Source organism: Scyliorhinus torazame, chromosome 19 (assembly GCF_047496885.1).
Source record: "Scyliorhinus torazame isolate Kashiwa2021f chromosome 19, sScyTor2.1, whole genome shotgun sequence".
Classification (NCBI taxonomy): domain Eukaryota; kingdom Metazoa; phylum Chordata; class Chondrichthyes; order Carcharhiniformes; family Scyliorhinidae; genus Scyliorhinus; species Scyliorhinus torazame.
Genome location: NC_092725.1, coordinates 76,973,019 through 76,991,977, shown reverse-complemented (window position 1 = coordinate 76,991,977; position 18,959 = coordinate 76,973,019). Strand labels below are relative to the sequence as shown.

The window sequence follows — 18,959 nt, the reverse complement described above, 5'->3', positions numbered from 1 at the left end:
AAGGCCCGTCCCCTGATCCAATCCACAGCTTTTCCCCTGTCGATAGAGGCCTGCAAGGTCTTCAGCCGCATCAAAGCAGACATTGCAAAGGCCACGATGCACGCCATCGACGAGTCCCTCCCCTTCCAGGTCGAGAGCGACGCTCTGGGGGCCACCCTCAACCAAGCGGGCAGACCCGTGGCCTTCTTCTCATGTACCCTCCATGCTTCCGAAATCCGCCACTTCTCAGTTGAAAAGGAGGCCAGGCCATAGTAGAAGCTGTGCGACATTAGAGGCATTACCTGGCCGGCAGGAGATTCACTCTCCTCACTGACCAATGGTCGGTTGCTTTCATGTTCGATAATGCACAGCGGGGCAAGATAAAGAAACAATAAGATCTTGCGGTGGAGGATCGAACTCTCCACCTACAACTACGAGATCTTGTATCGTCCCGGGAGGCTAAACGAGCCTCCTGATGCCCTGTCCCGCGGCACATGTGCCAACGCACAACTGGACCGTCTCCGAGCCCTCCACGATGACCTCTGCCACCCGGGGGTCACTCGCTTTTTCCACTTTATCAAGACCCGCAACCTGCTCTACTCCATCAAGGAGGTCAGGACAGCCACCAGGGACTGCCAAATCTGTGCGGAGCGCAAACTGCACTTCTACCGGCCAGAGAAAGCGCATCTGATAAAGGCTTCCCGTCCCTTTGAACCCGTTGGTCGAGAGGGTCCATTTTCTCCACGCTAACCTCCAGTTCGTCTACGTGGCGTACCCTGACGGCCGACAAGATACGGTCTCCCTACGAGACCTGGCGCCCGCTGGAGCCCCACGCACACCCCAGCCACCAGTCCCACCCTCCCTCCCACCAGTGCACCTTACAGGAGGATCGGTCCTTCCGCCGGCCCCGTCTAGCTCCCCCCCCCCCCCGCCACCGACCGACGCACCCCGCAGATGCTCCCTTCCCAGGTCAACCGTCTTTCCCACCAGCGCCGTCTAGGGGTGTCGAAGCTGCCACAGAGATCGAGGCCATGCCTTCGGAGTCACAGACTACCGAGCCTCCACCGGAGTCACCACCGAAGCTTCGACGATCACAGAGGATGACCAGGGCCCCCGATCGACTGATTGCTTCATTTTAAAGTGTATAGTTAATTATGAATCATAAATTGTAAATAGTAAATAAAATTGTAAATAGTTACAAAACGCTGTACGGAGGTATTACGGTACCTCCATAACTATAATTTCTACCACGTTACCATGTTGTAATATCAGGCCACCACCCCCGCCGGACTCTTTTTTAATAGGGGGTGAATGTGGTAGTCTGTGTGGAGGTATTACGGTACCTGGTAATGCTGGAACACCATTGGTAGATATTGTATGTCTCCTATTGGTCAAGCTGTATGGTAGCTCCGCCCTGCAAGGTGGGGTATAAGAGCCCATGCCGCCCCAGCAGCCTTCATTCTGTACCTGAGCTGCTGGGGGAAACATCTAGCTTTTTCAAGCCTTCAGTTGGACTACAACCTCGCTTTAGTGGTCATTGATCGTGCATCACTCTGCTATCTCTAATTTGTGCGATTTCCCATGTGGCTGCCTGCTTTCTCAGCTGGTGCGCCCGCAGGCACCTGTCTTTGCCTCTGTATTCATATATGGTCCCCCGTGCCTGGCGGAGTTGGTGCACCGCTCTCCTCGTGGAGAAATTTAAAAAATGAATGAAAATCACTTATTGTCACAAGTAGGCTTCAAATGAAGTTACTGTGAAAAGTCCCTAGTCGCCACATTCCGGCGCCTGTTTGGGGAGGCAGTTACGGGAATTGAACCGTGCTGCTGGCCTGCCTTGGTCTGCGTTCAAAGCCAGCGATTTAGCCCTGTGCTAAACAGGTCAAAGTCAACCTGTAGCTTTTTCCTCTACGCCAGGAGCTCTATGGTCGGGGCCTCGGAGTGTTGCCGGTCCATCTCCAGTATGGAGTTAACTAGCTGTTGCCTAGCCGCCCTCTCCTCCTGTCCCTTCATTCTTTAAAAGTGATAATTTCGGAGCAGCACGCTGGCGCAGTGGGTTAGTCCTGCTGCCTCACGGCACCGGGATCCCAGGTTGGATCCTGACTCTGGGTCACTGTCCGTGTGGAGTTTGCACATTCTGCCCGTGTTTGCGTGGGTTTCGCCCCCACAACCCAAAAGATGTGCAAGGTTGGTGGATTGAACACGTTGAATTGCCCCTTAATTGGAAAAAAGTGAATTGGGTACACTAAATTTCTTTTAAAAAAGTGATAATTTCTCCCCTGATCACAGCCTTTAGCACCTTCCAGAACATGGAGGGTGAGATCTCCCTTTTCTGATTGTTCTTTATATATTCGTCTATGGCCTGTGATATTTTCTCGCTGAAGACCTTATCGGCCAGTAAGGCCGTGTCCAACCTCCATGTGGGGCATTGGACACTGCCTGTCTCCAACCTCACATCCATATAATGTGGAGCGTGGTCGGAGACTACGATTGTATTCCACCCTGACCAGCCCCAGAAGCATCGATGTTCCCACTACAAAGAAGTCGAGCCTTTTAAAAAAAAATGTTTATTAAGAATTTTTAAACAAAATTTTCAACCATACAAACAACCTCCCCCCCCCCCACCCCCGCCCCCCGTCGCATAGCAAGACATAAACATGGCAAGTCAATATGATACAGAACTTTGTACATTGGATTCCTCCCGTACATATCAGTTTGCTGGATCATTCATGTATTTTCTTGCTCAGGTGCCCCCCAGAAAAACCCCTCTTCCCCATCCCCCCTCTTCCCCCTCCCCCCCACAAGAAAGATATCCCCCCCTGGGTTGCTGCTGCTGCTGACCGAACTTCATCTAACGCTCCGTGAGATAGTCCAGGAACGGTTGCCACCGCCTGTAGAACCCCTGCGCAGATCCTCTCAAGACAAACTTTATCCTCTCCAACTTGATAAACCCTGCCATGTCATTTATCCAGGCTTCCACACTGGGGGGCTTCGCATCTTTCCACACTAACAAGATCCTCTGCCGGGCTATCAGGGACGCAAAGGCCAGAATGCCGGCCTCTTTCGCCTCCTGCACTCCCGGCTCGTCCGCTACTCCAAATAATGCTAGCCCCAACTTGGCTTGACCTGGACTTTCACCACCTTAGATATAGTTCTCGCAACTCCCCTCCAGAACCCATCCAGTGCCGGGCACGACCAAAACATATGGGCATGGTTCGCCGGGCTTCCTGAGCACCTCCCGCATCTGTCCTCCACCCCAAAGAACCTACTCAGCCTCGCCCCCGTCATATGCGCGCTATGAATAACCTTAAATTGTATCAGGCTAAGCCTGGCACACGAGGAAGAGGAATTAACCCTACTTAGGGCATCAGCCCACAGACCCTCCTCAATCTCCTCCCCCAGCTCCTCTTCCCATTTATCCTTCAGCTCCTCTACCAAAGCCTCCCCCTCTTCTTTCATCTCCTGGTATATCGCCGACACCTTGCCCTCTCCGACCCATACGCCCGAAATCGCCCTGTCTTGAATCCCCTGTGCCGGGAGCAGCGGGAATTCCCTCACCTGCCGCCTCACAAATGCACTTGCATGTACCTGAAAGCATTTCCCGGGGGTAGTCCAAACTTCTCCTCCAGCTCCCCTAAGCTCGCAAATGTCCCATCGATGAACAGGTCCCCCATTCTTCTAATCCCTGCCCGATGCCAGCTCTGAAACGTCCATCCTTCCTGGGACAAACCGATGGTTATCTCTGATCGGAGACCACACTGAGGCTCCCATCGCATCCCTGTGCCGTCTCCACTGCCCCCAGAGCTTTAGCGTTGCCGCCACCACCGGACTTGTGGCGTACTTTGTCGGCGAGAGCGGCAGCGGTGCCGTCACCAGCGCCCCCAGGCTCGTTCCTTTGCAGGACGCCATCTCCAACCTCTTCCATGCTGTCCCCTCTCCCTCCATCACCCACTTACGGATCATCGCCACGTTGGCTGCCCAGTAGTAGCCACCCAGATTTGGCAACACCAGCCCTCCTCTATCTCTAATACGCTCCAGGAACCCCCTCCTTACCCTCGGGGTCTTACTCACCCACACAACCCATAATGCTCCTGCCTACCCTCTTAAAAAAGGCCTTGGTGATCACAATTGGAAGGCATTGGAATACAAAAAGAAACCTCGGGAGGACCACCATTTTAATCGACTGTGCCCTGCCCGCTAGCGAGAGTGGCAACATGTCCCACCGTTTAAAGTCCTCCTCCATCTGCTCCACCAGCCACGTCAAATTAAGTTTGTGCAGGGTCCCCCAGCTACTAGCTACCTGGATCCCCAAGTATCGAAAGCTCCTTTCCGCCCTCCTCAACGGTAGGTCATCTATCCCTCTTCCCTGATCCCCCGGATGCACCACAAAGAGCTCACTCTTCTCTACATTAAGCTCGAAAAATATGGAACGCTTCACGAATTTGCGTGTCATCCTTGCGCAGGGGCCATGCTAATCTTCTCTGTATTGTTCCAATTTTAGTATATGTGCTGCCGAAGCGAGCACAAGAAGTCGAGCCTTGAGTATACATTATGCACTGGGGAGAAAAAGGAGAACTCCCTCTCCCCTGGGTGGGTGAATCGCCATAGGTCTACCCCCCCATCTGCTCCATAAAGAGACTGAGTTCCTTTACCATGCTGGAAGTCCTTCCTGAATTGGGGTTCAACCTGTCCATTCAGGGGTCCTGTATGCAGTTAAAGTCCCACCTCATGATCAGTCGGTGCGTGTCTATGTCAGGAATTTCTGCCATGATCTTTATTATAAATTCCGTGTCATCCCAGTTGGGAGTGTACACATTAACGAGGACTACTGATGTCTCGTTGAGGGCACCGCTGACCATGACGTACTGTCCCCCTAGGTCCATAACCGTTCTTGAAATTAAATGAAAATCGCTTATTGTCACAAGTAGGCTTCAAATAAAGTTACTGTGAAAAGTCCCTAGTCGCCACATTCTGCCGCCTGTACGGGGAGGCTGGTACGGTAAGTAAACATCGTCCTCTTATTTAAAAAAATATATATATTTTATTCAAATTTTTCGGCCAAACAAAACAATACAAAAGTTTTCCCTCTTTACAACAATAAAACAATATAAATAACAGTGACCGTTTTAACAAGTAAATAAATAATATATAAACTAAATGGCAACTGCCATAACAAAAATAATAACTCTCCAGATAATAAAATCAAACAATCCAATACATCGTCCTCTTATTAATTAGTATGGTTACCCCCCTGGCCCTCATCCTGTAGCAGGAATGGCAGGTCTGTCGCACCCAGCCCTTCCTTACCTGCAGTCAGTCCTTCTCCCTCAGGTGTGTCTCTTGGAGGAAGGCTATGTCGGCTTTCATGTTCCTCAGGTGGGTGAAGACTTGGGATCTTTTCACTAGGCCGTTAAATCCCCTGACGTTCCAAGTGACTATCCTGGTGGGTTTTTTTTTGTCCCCCTGCTCCTGTGGGATTAACCATACTTACCTGGTGGACGTGCCCCTGCACTCCATGGTTTCCCTTTGTCCAGGGGCTTCCAACATGGCCGCCAACTGTGAGCAGCAGCAGAATTGAACTCAACCACAATCTGCAACCTCATGACCCGGCATGTCCCATATTCTATCATTACCACCAAGCCAGGGGGACAGCCCTGGTTCAATGAAGGGTGCAGGAGGGCTTACCAGGAGCAACATTAGGGCTACCTAAAAATGAGGTGTCAACCTGGTGAAGCTACAACACATGACTACTTGTGTGCCAAACAGCAAAACATCAGGTAATAGACAGCGCTAAACGATTTCACAACAAACATATCGGATCTAAACCCTGCAGTCCTGCCACATCTAGCCGTGAATGGTGGTGGACAATTGAACAACTGACTGGAGAAGGATGCTCCACAAATATTCCCATCCTCAATGATGAAGGAGCCCAGCACACCTCTGCAAAAGGCAAGGCTGAAGCATTTGCAACAATCTTCAGCCAGAAATATCAAGTGGATGATCCATCTCGGTCTCCTCTGGAGTTCCTCAGCATCACAGATGTCAGTCTTCAGCCAATACGATTCACTCCACATGGTATCGAGAAATGGCTGAAGGCACTGGATACAGGACAAATCCAACCCAGCAATTACCACCCTATCAGTCTAGTCTCCATCGTCAGCAAAGTGATGGAAGGAGTCATCAACAGTGCTATCACACGGCACTTACCCTCAGCAATAGCCTGTTGATGACGCTCAGTTTGGGTTCTGCCAGCGTCACTCAGCTCCTGACCTAATTTCAGCCTTGGTTCAAACATGGACAAAAGAACTGAATGTCAGAGGTGAGGTGAGAGTGACTGTCCTTGACATCAAGGCAGCATTTGACCGAGTATGGCATCAAGGGCCCCCAGCAAAACTGGCTACAGGTGAGATCCCAGAGGACTGGAAAATAGCTAATGTTGTTTCTTTGTTTGAGAAGGAGAGCAAGGATAATTCAGGAAATTACAGGCTGGTGAGCCTTATGTCAGTAGTAAGGAACTTATTGGAGAGGATTCTTCGAGACAGGATTTACTCCCATTTAGAAGCAAGTGGACGAATTAAAGAGAGACAGCATGGTTTTGTAAGGGGAGGTCATATCTCACTGACTTAATCAAGTTTTTTGACGAAGTGGCAAAGGTAATTTATGATTGATGAAGGTAGGGCAGTGGATGTTATCTACATGGATTTCAGTAAGGCCTTTTACAAGGTCTCTCATGGCAGAAGGTGAAGTCACATCAGATCAGAGGTAAGCTGGCAAGACGGATTCAGAACAGGTCACAGAAGTAGGGTAGCAATGGAAGGGTGTTTTTCTAAATAGAGGGCTGTGACTAGTGGTGTTCCATAGGGATCAGTGCTGGAACCTTTGCTTTTGTAGTTTCTATAAATGATTTGGAGGAAAATGCAACTGGTCCGATTAGTAAGTTTGCGGACGACACAAAAGTGCGTGGAATTGCAGATAGCGATGAGGACTGTCAGAAGATACAGCAGGATATAGATCGGTTAGCGACTTGGGCGGCGAGATGGCAGATGGAGTTTAACCTGGACAAATGTGAGATAATACATTTTGAAAGGTCTAATATAGGTGGGAAATATACAGTAAATGGAGAACCCTTAAGAATATTGACAGGCAGAGGGATCTGGGTATACAGGTCTCCAGTGTACCAACAACAACCTCTCTCTAAATGTTGGAAGACCAAGGAACTGATCATCGACTTCAGGAAGCGTAGCAGCCCCCCCCCTCCCCCCCCCCCCCCCCCCCCCCCCTCCCTCCCGTCTATATCAATGGCTCTGAAGTGGGGATGGTTGGTGAACCCAGGAACTTAAGGCTATCATCACCAACAGTCTGTTCTGGTCCACTTACGCTGATGCAAAAGTCAAGAAATCCCAACAATATCTCCACTTCCTACGGGACGCTAAAGAAATTCAGCATGGTTGCATCAACTCTCAAACTTTGACAGATGTGCCATGGAGAGCATCCTATCCAGCTTCATCACAGCTTCGTATGGCAACTGCTTGACCCAAGATCGCAAGAAACTGCAGAGTGTGGTGAACTCAGCCCAATGCATCACACAAGCTTGCCACCCTCCCACTGATTCTGTCTACACCTCCCACAGCCTCAGGAAAGCAGACAGCAATGTCAGAGACCCCTCACACCCAGACTTTGCCCTCTTCCAGACCCTTACATCAGGCAGAAGATACAGAAGTCTGAAGACCTGCGCATAATATTATAATAATAATATAATAGTCGCTTATTGTCACAAGTAGGCTTCAATGAAGTTACTGTGAAAAGCCCCTAGTCGCCACATTCCGGGGAGGCTGCAGCTTCTTCCCCACAGCTACTAGACTCCTCGCTGACTCTGCCTTGGACTGATCTGTTCCCTGTAAGGACACTACTCATGATGCCCTATTCTGCTCTTGCTCATGTATTTGCTTTGTTTGCCCCTTGTTCTGCACTGTACTCAATCACTATTTGTCGATGTACTTTGTTTTTTAAAAAAAATATTTTTATTCTCCATTTTCACATTTTCCTTCAAAATTTACACCCCACCCACAAACAGTAAACGGTAACAAATACAAAATCAATCCCCTTAACAATACCAACGATCCCATCCTCCCACCACCCCAAACAACGGCCCACCTGTCAATATATGCATCCAATAAAACAAACCCTCCCACGGTGGCAACAAAAAACAAAGGAGAAAAAGAAAAAGGAGTCCGGCACCACCCATGGTCACCATTGACCTATAGAGTCCACTCCTCCCCTCCCCCTACACTCAATGCCATCCAACCTCTGAAAGAGTACCGTACGTGATACCCAAGAGTTGTACCGCAACCCCCCCCCACCCGTCTCCAACTCCTCCCGTCCGCTGCCTCTTGTAAAACTCCTCCCCCCAACCTCGGTTCCTTCCCCCCAACTTTCCACCCCGGCTAGACCACTCGGACCCTGTTCTGCCAGGCTCCGATGGCTGCAGCCCCTCCCCCCACCTCACTCCCGTTCACTGGCCGGCTTAAACCGGCCAGCGTGGAGGCCCCCGCCCAGGTCCCTTTCCCCCTTGCCCCTGACTTCCCCCGTGGCCGCCTCCCGCCCGCCGTCACCGGAAGTTCGTTGATGTACTTTGTTGATTATTCTTTTTGTCGACTGTGCAAATACATTATCTCACATTTCCCTTGGCCGCAGAAAAATACTTTTCACTGTACTTTGGTGCATGTGACAATAAATCAATCAACCAATCACAGGTCACTGAAAGTGGCAACGCAGGTGCGGAAGGTAGTCAAGAAGGCATACGGCATGCTTGCCTTCATTGGTCGGGGTATAAAAATTGGCAAGTCATGCTGCAGCTGTGTAGAACCTTAGTTAGGCCACACTTGGAATATAGTGTTCAGTTCTGGTCGCCACACTACCAGAAGGATGTGGAGGCTTTGGAGAGGGTACAGAAGAGGTTTACCAGGATGGTATGGAGGGCATTAGCTATGAGGAGAGGTTGGGTAAACTCGGTTTGTTCTCACCGGAACGACAGAGGTTGAGAAGTGACCTGATAGAAGCCTACAAAATTATGAGGAGCATGGAAAGAGTGGATAGTCAGAAGCTTTTTTCCAGGGTGGAAGAGTCAATTACTAGGGGACATAGGTTTAAGGTGCAAGGGGCAATGTTTAGAGAGGATTGCGAGGAAAGATTTTTACACAGACGGTAGTGGGTGCCTGGAACTCGCTGCCAGAGGAGGTGGTGGAACCAGGTCCAATAGTGACATTTAAGGGGAGTCTTGACAAATACATGAATAGGATGGGAATAGAGGGAGACAGGCCCTGGAAGTGCAAAAGGTTTTAGGTTAGACGGGCAGCATAGTCGGCACAAGCTTGGGCCAATGGGCCTATTCCTGTGCTGTACTTCGTTCTTTGGAGTCAATGGGAATCAGAGTGAAAACTCTTTGCTTGTTGGAGTCATACCTGGCACAAAGGAAGATGGTTGTGGTGGTTGGCGGTCAATCATCTCAGCTCCAGGACATCACTGCAGGAGTCCCTCAGGGTAGTGTCCTAGGCCCAACCATTTTCAGCCGCTTCATCAATAACATTCCTTCCATTATAAAGTCAGAACTGGGGATGTTCGCAGATGACTGCGCAATATTCAGCACTTCGGAAAATCGGACCATCAAACGGTGTTCCTTCTCCCTGCATACAAGCAGAAACTTAAGCCGGAGAATCCGGTTAAGAGGGTCGTGCAGTGCTGGTCCGAAGTAACAGAAGAGCTCCTGCATGACTGCTTGGAGTCAATGGACTGGTCCATATTTAAGAACTCAGCGACCAAACTAAATGAGTATGCCACCACCGTCACAGACTTCATCAGCAAGTGTGTAGAAGATTGTGTGCCAAAGAAGGTAGTACGTATGTTCCCTAACCGGAAACCATGGCTTAATTGGGAGATTCACTCCCTACTGAAGGCCAGGTCTGAGCCATTCCAAGGAAGACGACCCTGCTCTATAGATGAAATCCAGGTACAACCTCTGCAAAGTCATCAGCCAAGAGACAATATCAGACGAGGCTAGACTCAGAGACTAATGTCACAGACTCTCGTCGGTTGTGGCAAGGCTTAAACAATATAACGGGCTACAAAGCGAAGCTGAGTAGAATCTCCGGCAGCAGAGCACCCCTCCCAGATGACTAAATGCATTCTTTTCAAAAAAATATTTAGAGTGCCCAATTCATTTTTTCTAATTAAGGGGCAAGTTATCGTGGCCAATCCACCTAATCTGCAAACTCCGCACGGACAGCGACCTAGAGCCGGCATCGAACCTGGGACCTCGGCGGAACTCAATGCATTCTATGCTCGGCTCGAGCAATAAACCATCAAACCGCTGTCAACTGCCCCAGCAGCCTCAGACACACCCATATCTACCGTCACCACTTCCGAAGTCAGACCGGCCTTCTTGAAATTGAACCCTTGGAAAGCGACGGTTCCTGGCCGTGTAATCAGATCCTACGCGGACCAGCTGGTGCATGCATTCGTGGACATCTTCAACCTCTCCCTACTCTGTTCCGAGGTTCCCACCTGCTTCAAGAAGACCACCATTATACCGGTGCCAAAGAAGAAACAGGCAACGTTCCTCAATGACAACCGTCCGATGGCCTTGACATCGATCATTATTGGATTGGATTTGTTTATTGTCACGTGTTCCGAGGTACAGTGAAAAGTATTTTTCTGTTAGCCGCTCAAACAGATCATTTAGTACATGAAAATAAAATAAAATAAAAAGATACCTGGGAACCCCACCACCTGGAATTTCTGCTCCAAATCACTCACCACCCTGACTTGGAAATATATCACCATTCCTTCAGTGTTGCTGGGTCAAAATCCTGGAACTCCCTCCCTAACACCACTGTGGATGTACCTACACCTCAGGGACTGCAACGGTTCAAGAAGGCAACTCACCACTACCTTCTGAAGGGCAACTAGGGATGAGCAACAAATGCCGTCCTAACCAGCAAAGCCCACATCCCGTAAATGAATTTAAATAAATCTATGCCCAATACAATCTGGAGCCCAGTACTAACTTCATTTAAATTGCAAAATTCATTAAAATTGTCTCCCATAGTAGATTTCCCATTCTTCTCACCTTACTTGTCCTTGATGCACACCTCTATATAAAATGGGCACACAAAAGTTCAACTGATCTGCAGAAGTAGGTTTCTTAAAATCAACTGTGAGCTTGTAAAATTGGTTGAAATTTAGAAATTTATTTTGAGTAACCTTTTTAGATTTTGCTACATAACTCTGCATTAATTGCTGTTGATCCACAAAGTCCCATTTTATTAATTGAAGGACTTTTATTTATCAATAGTTTTCTTTCGGTTCTGATGCTAACAACTGAAATAAAGCTTGCCCTCATTGATTGATGATGGAAAGGGATTCCATGACACTTCTAGTATTAATGGAAGATCAGTCGTATAGAGTGGATGGGAAATATATATGTATATATATTGGTTCAATTAACCCTTAGACAGGTCTGGAGGAAACCTGTCCCCATTTCACATAGGAGGTTATCACATTCCAATGCCTTCTCCTAAAGGATAATGGGGGTAAATTTGTACCAGAAGGATGACTATTAATTTTATTCCATTCTTAGTAATTATTTATCACCTGTCTCCCACAACCACCACACCCCTGACCTGCTTACAATAATAGCAACACCTAACACATAACTGAAAGGGCTGAGAAAATGTTTGGCTCCAAATTTCATGTTAAATGCTGCTTTGTATTTAGATATTAGCTAGTGTGGCCAGACATTTCACATCCCAGTGGACTAATTGTCAGGGCAAGGGTAAAGCTGTGCAGCAAGCTCACGGTAATTATTCAAATGAACCAACCCCAGAAGACTCAGTGCAGTCACCATGGCACACCTTTCTGAAGTTTTCCATCAGCAGCTAAATGTTCCTGGAATTACAAAATTGGAGCTGAAGAACATTAATGATAAATTCATAACTACGGGAATAACACATGGCTCTGTTTTTTGATAGCTCCGGAGGACTATTCTGATTATATATTTTCTTATGTTCCTGGGTGAGGTGTTCACTGTTGAGAAACTCAATTCACACTGGGCTAAATCACTGGCTTTTAAAGCAGACCAAGGCAGGCCAGCAGTACAGGTTCAATTCCCGTACCAGCCTCCCCGAACAGGCGCCGGAATGTGGCGACTAGGGGCTTTTCACAGTAACTTCATTGAAGCCTACTTGTGACAATAAGTGATTTGCATTTTCCAAGCTGCAGGCAGTTATCAAGTTTACCCCCCCCCGGTTCCGATATTACAACAATGACTACACTTCAAAAGTACTTCATTGTCTGTAAAGTGTTTTGGGTAATCCAGTAGTGATTAAAGGTGTTACATAAATGCAAGTCTTTCCCTCTATTCCCATCCTATTCATGTATTTGTCAAGATGCCCCTTAAATGTCACGATCGTCCCTGCTTCCACCACCTCCTCCGGCAGTGAGTTCCAGGCACCCACTACCCTCTGTGTAAAAAACTTGCCCCATACATCTCCTCTAAACCTTGCCCCTCGCACCTTAAACCTATGCCCCCTAGTAATTGATCCCTCTACCCTTGGAAAAAGCCTCTGACTATCCACTCTGTCTATGCCCCTCATAATTTTGTAGACCTCTATCAGGTCGCCCCTCAACCTCCGTCGTTCCAGTGAGAAGAAACAAAGTTTATTCAACCGCTCCTTATAGCTAATGCCCTCTATACCAGGCAACATCCTGGTAAATCTCTTCTGCACCCTCTCTAAAGCCTCCACATCCTTCTGGTAGTGTGGCGACCAGAATTGAACACGATAATCCAAGTGTGGCCTAACTAAGGTTCTATACAGCTGCAACATGACTTGCCAATTCTTATGCTCAATGCCCCGGCCAATGAAGGCAAGCATGCCATATACCTTCTTGACTACCTTCTCCACCTGTGTTGCCCCTTTCAGTGACCTGTGGACCTGTACGCCTCGATCTCTCTGACTGTCAATACTCTTGAGGGTTCTGGGTTACCAGTCTAGTAACATGGTACTAGACTGTATTCACTGTATATTCCCTACCTACATTAGACCTTCCAAAATTCATGACCTTTCCTTTACCATTTAGAATCCTCTTTCCCCTATTGTGGAAGCGCCATCATCCACAAGGACTACAGAAGTTCAAGTAGAAAGCCTTCTCAAGGCAAACTAGGGGTACTAGTAATAAAATCCAAACCCTGCATTGAAAGGATTAATGTTATTTTCTCCCAAAACGATGTCAAGGGTGACACTACATGCTGTCTGCTGAAGGAGGTCATGATGTTTCATGAGAAATTAAGAACTAGGAGCAGGAGTAGGCCATCTGGCCCCTCGAGCCTGCTCCATCATTCAATGAGATCATGGCTGATCTTTTGTGGACTCAGCTCCACTTTCCGCCCGAACACCATAACCCTTAATCCCTTTATTCTTCGAAAAACTATCTATCTTTATCTGAAAAACATTTAATGAAGGAGCCTCTACTGCTTCACTGGGCAAGGAATTCCATAGATTCACAACCCTTTGGGTGAAGAAGTTCCTCCTAAACTCAGTCCTAAATCTACTTCCCCTTATTTTGTGGCTATGCCCCCTAGTTCTGCTTTCACCCGCCAGTGGAAACAACCTGCCCGCATCTATCCTATCTATTCCCTTCATAATTTTATATGTTTCTATAAGATCCCCCCTCATCCTTTCAAAAAACAATAATACAAATAATTTTGACACATGTACGAGATGTCTCAGGGATGATTTTTCACCAAAGAGCAATCATATAAAACCTATACGATAAGAGAAGCTGCACTTACCCTTTGCAGTGGGGCTAATTGCAGAGTAATGTTACTAGACTGGTAACCCAGACATCCCCATAAAGCTCCAGAAACACAAGTTCAAATTCCACCATGGCAGCTAGGGAATTTTAATTCAATTAATTAATAAATCTCAACTAAAATCCTAACATTATAAATAACAATCATGAAACTGCTGGATTATCACAAAGACCCATATAATTCACTAATGTCCTTCAGGGGCTTTCCTTATCCAGTCTGGCCTACACACGACTACAGGTCCACAGCAATATGGTTAACTCTTTTCTTTGAAATAGCCTAGCCTAAAGAGGGAAATCAATTATTTCTCCCCTGCTTAAGGTGAGGGGCCCTAGCTGAGGAAGACCCTGAAAGATATGCTTAAAATGGGTGTAAAACTCAACCTGTTGAAAATCCAAATATAAAAGATACAACAAATACAGAACCATAACAGTAGTACAGCAGTAGACAAATCCTGCCCAAAAGACCTGTACAGAGCAGAGGATGCTGGAAGTAATACATATTACAACTGTATGGGGAATTATTCACATAAATGTAGAGAGGTGTACCCTCCCTGCCAGGATGCACCGAACAAATCCACTTCATGTGATGTATTTTTGAAGCAGAAGGTGGCACTGCAGGACAGGATGCAAGAAAATCCTCCAAGGGCTGTCGGCAAGGTACCGCTGAGTAACCAGCTGCACAGATCAAATTCAACCAGCACAGATGATTAATATGTTTGTGATGTCGTACAACTTACTGTGGACAGCTGGTGAACAAAATTGGCACGTGGTCCACTCCCTGGAATGAAAGGAATGATTGAAGTAGGGGGAAGAAAACTGCTTATCCAATAAATGAATGTAACAAACTGAAGTAAAATGCTTTTGAAATCTCTCTATGTGAACCAGTTATAGGACAATTCAGGGCCACTGCTGAGTCAACAACAGAAGGGAAGTGTGCCGCATACTGAAAGGGTCTCACTGCTAATCTATCAGACAGCATCTGAGCCAGTGTTGATTCAAGTCATTAATTCAGTGCCAATAGCCAAACAGATGCCACACATTTCAGTAACAGAACAATGTGTTGAAAATCAGATGGGTACCTGCATCCTTTGCCAAGCTTCACTTTCTGACAATAGGCATCAGCCTCTGCAGATGTCAGAATTGCCTGAAGAACTGTATGAAAGGAGACATTAGCATGGAGCCTTTCCTCCTGGAACAATCTATCAGTTGTAATTGATGAATCCCCTCAATCCCGTACAGCACAGACTGTTAAATTGGCACCAGCATGCGCAGGTAGTGCACAGTTGGACACAAGTCACTCATCTTTCATTTGACTTGCAGAAGTGAAAATGGTTGATAGCGTGTGTTTCAGCAATAATTAACCTGAACACTTTTCTTGCAGACTTGTTTTCAGGAACATACACATTACATAATATTGACTCAAAAAACAGTGCTGTTTCATGAAATCACTGGGAACTGGTTTGTTCATATAATGCCAGGAGTGGAAGCAAGGACTTTACAAATTTGAATGAAACTGTGGTCAGAATTTGTTGGAATGAAGCATCTTTAGCATGCCCCTCTAGTTCGCATTTTCTTCTCAACCTTCAGCTTGAAAACCTTTTTGACTTTCAATTTGTTGGAAGTGTGAGTTGATAAAAGAATGGCGAGGTCAATGGGGCACCTGGACCTTGGTGAATGATGGAACCACCAGTCTCTTTAATGGATGAAATCTGAGGAAAGAGGAAGAAGCATGACAGAGAAGGTCAAGGGTGAATTGGAGTCAAATTAGACAGAAAGAACAGAAACAGAAATAAAGGGGAGAGAAAGTTGGGGTTATTAGAGAAAAATGAGACGGTAAAAGGAAGAAAAAAGTTTTAAATTAAAAAACAAACTTCTACCTACTCGATCAAAATTCTAGTTTTAGTTGTTCTTTTTCTGGAGTGGAGAAATTAAGCAGCATTGTAAGAAAATAAATATCTTCATTACAAGGGCTCTTGTTTCATTAAGTACCAGTCCCAACTTTCTGCGGAAAAACCTATGAGGAGAGTGGTCGTAAGCTTCCCTGTTCATTAAGCTGATGAGATCCAACAATATTCAGTGACTTGTAACTCATAATGTATCTCTTTCTCGCCACAAACCTCTGAGTGATTTATGCATGAATAAGAACATGTATTAAACCTTCTGTCATCAGTGGCATGGTGGCACAGTGGTTAGCACTGCTGCCTCACAATACCGGGGACTTGGGTTCAATTCCATCCTCAGGTGACTGTGTGGAGTTTGCGTATTCTCCCTATTTCTGCGTGGGTTCCTCGGGTGCTCTGGTTTCCTCTCAGTCCAAAGATGTGCAGGTTAGGTGGATTGGCCATGCTAATCTGCCTCTTAGTGTCCAAAGATTAGGTGGGGTTACAGGGATAGGAAGGGTGTGTGGGCCGAGGTAGGGCCCCCTTTCAGGGGGTTGGTGCAGGTTCAATGGGCCAAATGGCCTCCTTCTGCACTGTAGGGATTCTATGATTCTATATTCCCAACAAATTCTGGGCCTAAAGACTGATGCCTCAACAGTTAGTGGCTGAAACAAGACTTCTATTTGGCCAAAGATGCTTATCCATCCAACAGATATTCTGGTTATTCATAAAAAGATAATGTGCTGGAAAATGAAAATACATACACAGGGCAGGGTATTATCAATGTAGAGGTATATACCAGCCTTTATGACCTTGATTCAAATTTTGGGGTAAAAGATTTACTTCAGGGCCCCATTTCTACAAGAGGTTCTGCAGGTATGTAAAAAGGAAAAGAGTAAGTAAGTATTGGTCCTTTGGAGAGTGAGAATAATAGTTAATAATAGATAATAAGGAAGGTGAACAAATATTTTACTTCAGGCTTCATTATAGAAGATACAAAAACTTCCAGTAATAGCTATAAACCAGGAGGTGGAATGGAGAGAGGAACTTGGTGAAATTACAATCACTACCGAAGTAACACTGAGCAAACAGCTGCAGGCTGACAAGTCTCTGGGTCTTGATGGACTTCATCCTAAGGTCTTAAAAGAGGTGGCAAATGTGGTAGTAGATGCATTGGTGCTAATTTTCCAAAATTTCCTAGATTCTGGAAAGGTTTCACAATTCTAGAAAGTAACAAATGTAACTCTTCCATGCAAGAAGGGAGGGAGGCAGAAAACAGGAAACTTTAGGTTAGTTAGCTTGACGTCTGTCATGGGAAAGATGTTAGAATCAATCATTGAGGAGGTTAGAGCTAGGCACTTTGAAAACCTCAAGATAATCAGGAAGAGTTAGCATAGTTTTGTGAAGAGAAATCATGTTTAACCAATTTATTGGAATTCTTTAAAGGAGCAACAAGCCCTGTGGGTATAGGATAGCTGGTAGACATACTGTATTCGATTTTCAGAAGGCATTTGATAAGATGCTATGTAAAAGATTATTTTGGAAAAGTCCATGGTGTAGGGGACAGCATTGTAACATGGATAGAAGACTGGTTGGTTGGAAGAAAACAGTGTATGTATGCATAAACAGATTAATCATAGAATTTACAGTGCAGAAGGAGGCCATTCGGCCCATCAAGTCTGCACCGGCTCTTGGAAACACCAAGGTCAACACCTCCACCCAATAACCCAGTAACCCCACCCAACACTAAGGGCAATTTTGGACACTATGGGCAATTTATCATGGCCAATCCACCTAACCTGCACATCTTTGGACTGTGGAAGGAAACCGGAGCACCCGGAGGAAACCCACGCACACACTGGGAGGATGTGCAGACTCCGCACAGACAGTGACCCAAGCTGGAATCGAACCTGGGACCCTGGAGCTGTGAAGCAATTGTGCTATCCACAATGCTACCGTGCTGCTCTACAAGCAAAGCCAAAAAAAGGGAGATTGCAGTGATATTGACCTTGAATAAATGCATATCTTGGTGGCATTGGCAAAAATGTGAACTCACCTGATGGAAAATCATAGCTAGACTCATGTACTGCCCTTGCTGCTTCATAGCTTGTTGGCGCAGTGTTGCTCTGAAAGACATTTATGATATAATAATGTCTTTCTGACATGGTTTTGGATATCACCGATGGCTGCAAGAAACACAACTGACATTTGATTTTTTAATACTATTATGCTTTTTTAACTAAATGTGGATCACATTTTCTTAAGGATAGAATTTGGCAGCTTTCCTCTTTTAATTTAAAAAAATAAATTTAGAGTACCCAATTCTATTTTTCCAATTAAGGGGCAATTTAGCATGGCTAATTCACCTACCCTGCACATCTTTGGGTTGTGGGGGTTGAGACCCACGCAGACATGGGGAGAATGTGCAATCTCCATACGGACAGTGACCCAGAGCCGGGATTGAACCTGGGTTCTCGGAGCCGTGAGGCAGCAGTGCTAACCACTGCCCCACCTTGCTGCCCAGCTTTTCTCTTTTCATAATTTGTTTCTCTTTGTTGGAAAAAAAATCTCACTTGCAAGCTAGAAATTATTTCAGCCTCTGGTCTGTAAATCTGTAAGTAAAACAATGGCCCTGATTCTCTGGCCGCGTTGCGCTCGAGCGAGAGCCCAACGCGGCTGGAGAATCTTGGGAGAGCCCTCTCGCGGGCTTCCCAGCAACCTCCGCGATTCACAGGATTCACGCAAGTCCCACGAGGCGTCCCATTCGAAACTCCGCCCAAAAGATGCGGGACCAAATGGCACTCCCGGAAGTAGGTCTTAAAACTACTTAAGAACCTACTCACCCAGGAAACACTGGTGTCCCTCGATTCTTTAACCTCCCCAGGGAGCCTGCAGTCGGGAGCCAATCAGTGCCAAGAATGTGCACCAGGCGGAATGGCACCCAGGGGCTCTCCTGAGCCATCAGAGACCCTGGGTGATGATGGATAGTGTAGGGTGGCCCCTGGCCCTCCCCCTGGAACATGGGGACCTAGGCACTGCCCAGCTGGTACCCTGCCAAGCTGGCTGGAGCACTGCCTGGGTGCCAGGGTGGCAGTGCCCAGGTGCCAGCATGGCACTGCCAAGGGTCAGGGCCTGAGGGGGATCATGCCCATGAAAGTAGGATGGACGGGGGGTTTGAGGACTGGGGGGTACAGCGCAGGTAAGTAGGGGCCTCTGGGAGATTGGGGGTTGGAGGTT

At 46.9% G+C, this 18,959-nt stretch overlaps 1 protein-coding gene and 1 non-coding gene across 4 annotated transcripts in view; one reads left to right on the top strand and one right to left on the bottom strand.

Moving 5' to 3' along the window:
- The window catches only part of fbln1 (fibulin 1), a 345,473-nt gene that overhangs the window by 185,611 nt on the left and 140,903 nt on the right, over positions 1-18,959 (top strand). The gene's annotated exons all lie outside the window — the stretch shown is intronic.
- On the bottom strand, positions 4,395-4,501 carry LOC140396689 (U6 spliceosomal RNA). Its single transcript, XR_011936591.1, has one exon. It is a non-coding gene; the product is annotated as a U6 spliceosomal RNA (small nuclear RNA).